Source organism: Leptonychotes weddellii, chromosome 5 (genome assembly GCF_054177405.1).
Source record: "Leptonychotes weddellii isolate Sample4059 chromosome 5, ASM5417740v2, whole genome shotgun sequence".
NCBI lineage: Eukaryota > Metazoa > Chordata > Mammalia > Carnivora > Phocidae > Leptonychotes > Leptonychotes weddellii.
Genome location: NC_138373.1, coordinates 106,289,025 through 106,295,475, shown reverse-complemented (window position 1 = coordinate 106,295,475; position 6,451 = coordinate 106,289,025). Strand labels below are relative to the sequence as shown.

Sequence of the window (6,451 nt, the reverse complement as noted above, 5' to 3'; positions counted from 1 at the left end):
GGTTTATGGCAACCCCGAGCTGAGAGCCCACTCCTCGGCTCCGTCTCTGCAGCCGGCTTCCCCGCTCCGAAACCTGGGAGCTCTGCCGCACTCAGGCACCCCTGGTCTTTCTGTGACCCTGAGGGTCCTGAGACCACACTGTCCCAGCGAGGTTTCCACCCCCTGCTTAGCCACTGGAGCGACTTCCCTCAGCGGAGCCGACTTCTAAAAGTTCTGATTTTGTGCTCTGCTGCTCTTATCACTTGCCGGTATGGGCTGACGGAGGCCCCCTCCCCCGCCGTCTATCCTCCCAAATATAGCCTCAGATTCACTTCTCCGCACGTCCTACCTTCCAGAAAGTGGTCACTTTTCTGTTCAGAGAGTTGTTGCTATTCTTTTCTTCAATCTCCTGTTGTGTTCGTTGGTGTTTAGAATGGTTTGATCCCTATCTAGCTGAATTCCTGGGCCAGATGAAATTTAGGTCTCCTACTCCTCCGCCATCTTGCTCCTCCCCCTAGATTAATATTTCTGATGAACATAGATGCAAAAAACCTTGACAAAATACTAGCATGCCAAATTCAACAATGCGTTAAAGGAAGCATAGCCATGACCAAGTGGGATTTATCCTTGGGATGCAAGAATGGGCTTAACATATGAAAGTCAATATGTGTGATACATCACATTAACAGAATGAAGGATACAAATCACACGATCACCTCATTAGATGCAGAAAATACATTTGACAAATTCAAACCCTTTTATGATTAAAATCATTCAACAGACTGTCTATAGAAAGAAGTTATCTCGGGGCGCCTGGGTGGCTCAGTTGTTAAGTGTCTGCCTTCGGCTCGGGTCATGGTCCCAGGGTCCTGGGATCGAGCCCCGCATCGGGCTCCCTGCTCGGCGGGAAGCCTGCTTCTCCCTCTCCCACTCCCCCTGCTTGTGTTCCCTCTCTCGCTGTGTCTCTCTCTGTCAAATAAATAAAATCTTTAAAAAAAAAAAAAAAGAAGTTATCTCACATAATAAAGGCAATATATGTGAAGCCTTATAGTTAATATTATCCTCAGTGGTAAAGAATGGAACAAGACAAAGATTCCTACTCTTGCCATTTCTTTTGTTCTCTTGCCTTAGGAGATATATCTAAATATTGAACGGCTGATATCAGAGAAATTACTGCCTGTGTTCTGTTCTAGGATTTTCATGGTTTCAGGTCTTACATTTAGGTCTTTAATTCATTTTGAGTTTATTTTTTGTGTATGGTGTAATAAATTGGTCCAGTTTCATTCTTTTGCATGTAGCTGTTTAGTTTTCCCAACACCATTTGTTGAAGACACTGTCTTTTTCCCATTGCATATTCTTGTCTTATTCATTGTGAAGTAATTGAAACAATATAACTGTGGGCTTATTTCTGAACTCTGTAATTTGTTCTATTGACCTATGTGTCTGGTTTTGTACCAGTACTATACTGTTTTGATTACTACAGCTTTGTAGTGTATTTTGAAATCTGGGATTGTGATGACTCCGATTTTAGTCTTTTTCAATATTGCTTTGGATATTGGGGGTTTTGTGGTTCTATACAAATTTTAGGATTATTTGCTCTAGTTCTGTGAAAAATGCTGTTGGTATTTTGGTAGGAATTACAGTAAATCTGTAGATTGCTTTAAGTAGTACGGACACAAACAATATTTATTCTCCCAATCCATGGGAGTGGAATATGTTTCCATTTGTTTGTGTCATCTTTAATTTCTTTCATCAGTGTTTTGTAGTTTTCAGAGTACAGGTCTTTCACCTCCTTGGTTAAGTTTATTCCTTTCCTTTTTTCCTTTGTTAAGTTTATTCCTAGGTATTTTATTATTTTGGTGCAATTGTAAATGAAATTGTTTTCCTTTTTCTTTTTTTCTGTCAGAAAATATATTTATTATTGATAGTGAGTGAAGTAAAGATGTAAGTATTCACAATCGAGAAGAGGTTGTAAAGGCCAAGGTTGCCTTTATGTGGATAAAAAATGCCTTATTTCACTTATAATCATAAACATTATTCCAGTAAAAGAGGTACATTTCTCTCTCCTTTTTGTCTTACTTGCGTGATCACCATAATAAGTTAAAATAAAATAGCTCTTATATCATCAAGGGAGAAAAGAAAAAGAGTGAAAACCAACATGCCACAGCCTAGACATTCCACCCAGCACTGCTGAGCCAAGATCGAGGTTTGGTGCCCTAGCCTCTCCCCACTCCAATTACCTTAGCTCTCAATTCCAAACCCAGCTTTGGCAGATTGAAGGTTCACCAAATGATGGAGCTTGCTTAGAAGAGAAAGTTGAATAGAAAGTTAAAAAGGTAGAGAGGACTGCCTTTCTCTTTTAATCATCATAAATGGGGTTCACTAATACTGCCATGTGTCCTTGCTGGCTGATACCTGATCTAGGCCTCAGCTTTTCAAATTGTGATCTTCTTTGGTTGAATCTGCCCTCTGGTGCTTTTCTTTAATTGTCTTCTCTTTGAATGGGTTACTTTCTTACCTACGGGGGGGAAAAATGTTCTGCCTCTGGAATTAACATTGAGGAGTTTGATTGTTCTAAAAGTTGACTTTATCCTCCATTTTCAAGAAGGCCCTCTTTAGCCTGATAGACACAGTGCATGTACTGGTTGGCCAGAGTGCAGCAGCTGAGGGTCTGCTGGATGTTCTGGCAGTAACACCGGAGAACTTTGGCCTGCAGATCAGCCCAGACAGGATGAAACTCATATTGCTTGAACTTTGCTTCCCCGTCTTCAGCAGCTTTCTGATAATGTTCAACGGTAACTTTGTAGAATTCTGAGCTCCTCTCCTCTAGCCAGTTACTCTTTATAGAATGCATCCTGCCTCTGTGACTTGATTTTTCTCTTTTCAGTTGCTTAGCCAAGTGCTTTGCCTTGGTTCGTTCTTCTTCACTTGAAATCCTGTCTTGAAGAATTGCTCTGGTTAACTGCTCATTGGCAAAAGTCCTCTCTCAGTTTGGTTCTTTGCCTTGCTTTAGTTGTTTCTGATTTCCAGACTCTTTCTTGGTTTGCTCCAATGCCTGCTCCTCACACTCTTCTTTTCAATTCTTCTTTTCCTCAAAACTGAGGAACCATAAGCACCAGAATACTGCTGAGATTTCGAACCAGATGGGAAAGTTTCCTTCATACAATCAGATTTTCCAAAAGCAGGATGCCCCTCACCATGGTGATGTTCTCATTCTCCTTCATCTGGAAGGTGACCCTGTGGGTGCTGGTGATCTACCCATGGCTCATGCTTCTGCACCTGCAGAGACAGTGTGGACCCAAGAGCACTTAAGGCCCCACCAGCACAGATGTGCATTGACATGTCCAAACTCTTTGCAGGGAGGGAGCAGGGCCAAGACCCCAAGAAGAAGCAAGGAGAAGGTGCCTGTCCTTAGGAGTTTTCTTAAATTCTCTTTCTGCTACTTCATTATTGTATAGAAATGCAATGGATTTCTATACATTGATTTTGTAACCCGTGACTACTGAATTCATATATCAGTTCTAGTAGTTTTTTGGTGGAGTCTTTAGGGTTTTCTGTGTATAGTATTATGTCATTTGCAAACAGTTAAAGTTTTACTTCTTCCTTACCAATTTGGATGCCTTTTATTTTTTTCTTGTCTAATTGCTGTGGCTAGAACTTCCAGTATTATGTTGAATAAAAGTTGTGAGAGTGGACATCCTTGTCTTGTTCCTGATATTAGGGGGAAAGTTCTCAGTTTTTCACCACTGAGTATGATTTTAGCTGTGGATTTTTCGTATACAGCCTTTATTGTGTTGAGGTATGTTCCCTCTAAACCTACTTTGTTGAGGGTTTTTATCATGAAAGGATATTGTACTTTGTCAAATGCTTTTTCTTGATCTATTGAAATGGTCATACGGTTTTTGTCCTTTCTCTTATTAATGTGATGTATCACATTGATTGATTTGCAAATATTGAACCACCCTTGCATCCTGGGAATAAATCCCACTTGATCATGGTGAATGACTTTTTTAAGTGTATTGTTTGATTCAGTGTGCTAATATTTTGTTGAAGATTTGTGCATCTATGTGCATCAGATATATTGGCCTATAGTTCTCTTTTTCTGTGGCATCTTTATCTGGTTTTGGTATCAGGGTAATTCTGGCCTCATAGAATGAATTTGGAAGCTTTCTTTCATCTTCTATTTTTTGGAGTAGTTTGAGAAGAATAGGTATTTAAATGTTCTTTAAATATTTGTTATTTAAATCTGTTCCTTAAATATTTGGTAGAATTCACCTCTGAAGCCAACTGGCCTTGGACTTTTGTTTGTTGGGAGTTTTTTGATTACTGATTCAATTTCATTGCTGGTAATTGGTCTGTTCAAATTTTCTACTTCTTCTTGATACAGTTTTGGGAGGTTATGTTTCTAGGAATTTATGCCCTTCTTCTAGGTTGTCCAATTTGTTGGCATATAATTTTTCTACTATTCTCTTAAAATTATTTGCATTTCTGTGGTGTTGGTTGTTGTTTCTCCTTTTTCATTTTTTTTTTTAAAGATTTTATTTATTTATTTGAGAGAGAGAGAGAGAACACATGAGTGGAATGAGGGGCAGAGAGAGAAGTCTCAAGCAGACTCTGAGCTGAGCATGGAGCCCAACATAGGGCTTGATCCCATGACCCTGAGATCATGACCTGAGCTGAAATCAAGAGTCAGATACTTAACGGACTGGGTCACCCAGGCACCCCTGCTTCTTACTTTTTAAAAATTCCTGCTTATTATCTTTCCTTTTCATTTAAAGAATCCCCTTTCACATTTCTTGTAAGGCTGGTTTCATTGTGATGAATTCCTTTAAGTTTTGTTTGTTGGGAAACTCTATCTCTTCTTGTATTCTGAAAGATAGCCTTGTTGGATAGAGTATTCTTGGTTGCAGGGTTTTTTTCTTTTCCCTTACAGCACTTTGACTATATCATGTCACTCCCTTCTAATCTGCAAAGTTTCAGCTGATAGCCTTATGAGATTTCCCTTGTAAGTAACTGTTTTCTCTTGTTGCTTTTAAAATTCTTTCTTTATTGCTACTTTTTGCAATAATTTTACTTAGTACTTGTCTTTGTGTGAACTTTTTGTTGATTTTATTGGGTGCTCTCTCTGTCTCCTGGATCTGGATTTCTGTTTCCTTTCCCAGATATGGGAAGTTTTCATCTTTTATTCTTCAAATAATTTTTTTGCCCCCTTTTCCTTCTGGGATCCTTATAATGAGAATGTTGTTATGCTTGATGGTGTTACTGAGTTCCCTTAATCTATTCTCATTTTTTATTATTATTATTTCTTTCACCTGTTCAAGTTGATTATTTTCCATTACTTGGTCTTCTAGGTTGCTGATTCATTCTTCTGCTTCCTCTAGTTTATTATTTATTCCCTCTAGTGTATTTTTTAATTTCAGTTATTGAGTTCTTCATCTCTGCTTGGTTCTTTTTAATATTTTCTATCTCTTTGTTGAGGGTCTCACTGAGGTCCTTCACTCTTTTCTCAAGTCCAGTGAGTATCCTTATGAACATTACTTTAAATTCTCTATCAGTATATTGTTTATCTCCATTTCATTTAGCTCTCTTGCTGTGATTTTGTACTGTTCTTTCCTTTGGGACATATTCTTCAGTCTCCTCATATGTCTAACTCTCTGTTCTTCTGTGTTAGGAAAGTCAGCTGCATCTCCTGCTCATGAAAGTAGTGGCCATATGAAGAAGAGGTCCTATAATGCGCTGTAGTGCAGTGTCCCTTGTTCATCCAGAATCTGGTGCTTCAGGGTGTCTCCTATGAGTACTGTGTGCACCTTATTGTTGTGGCTGAGCCATGTTTGCCTTCAGTTTAGTCATCTGCAATGGCTCACTTTGTCTGTTGTGGGCAGGGTTTGGTTCCTGTGTTGTTAATGTGCTAGTCTGTGGCTTCCTTGGGCTTTAGTTGGGTCAAACCAGGCATTTGCCAGAGCTGTGGTCACACTAAACTGCAGGGTTTCCTCCCTGTCTTATCCATGAGAGGCCTTCATTGGTCGGTCTGGCCTGCAGTCAGACCAGATGTCTGCCCCTAGCCCCATGCTGGGGCCACAGTTGGACTGGTGTGTGTGGTTGTCTTCCCCTTGCCCCTGGATAGGAGTCACTTTAGAGTGGTGATGGCCACTGTTGGGGCTGCTTGCACAGTGTCACAACTTGTGGTCCTGCTTTGGATGGACTCCTGCTGAGGGCTGGTCTACAGGAGAACATGAGGGTGGGGTGCATGGTGTTAGCAAGGTTTGTGCCAGTCTGCTGTGGGACCTGGATCTGCTTTGTTGAGCTCTTGTCAAGGTCAGGTTGGAGGGGGCAGGTTGCAGGAAAACTTGGGGGTGAAGCACACTGTTAGCAAACTAGGTAGAGAGTGTTTGCACTGGTTTCTGCAGGTGTCTGTGGGGGGTGGCAGAGGGAAATGGTGCCCGCCCATTCTTTGTTCTTGGAGAAGACTCCT

General features: G+C 40.5%; 1 pseudogene; it reads right to left on the bottom strand.

Annotated features, from left to right (window-relative positions):
- Positions 1-1,056: 1,056 nt before the first annotated feature.
- On the bottom strand, positions 1,057-5,315 carry LOC102743036 (MICOS complex subunit MIC19 pseudogene; annotated as a pseudogene).
- Positions 5,316-6,451: the final 1,136 nt, after the last annotated feature.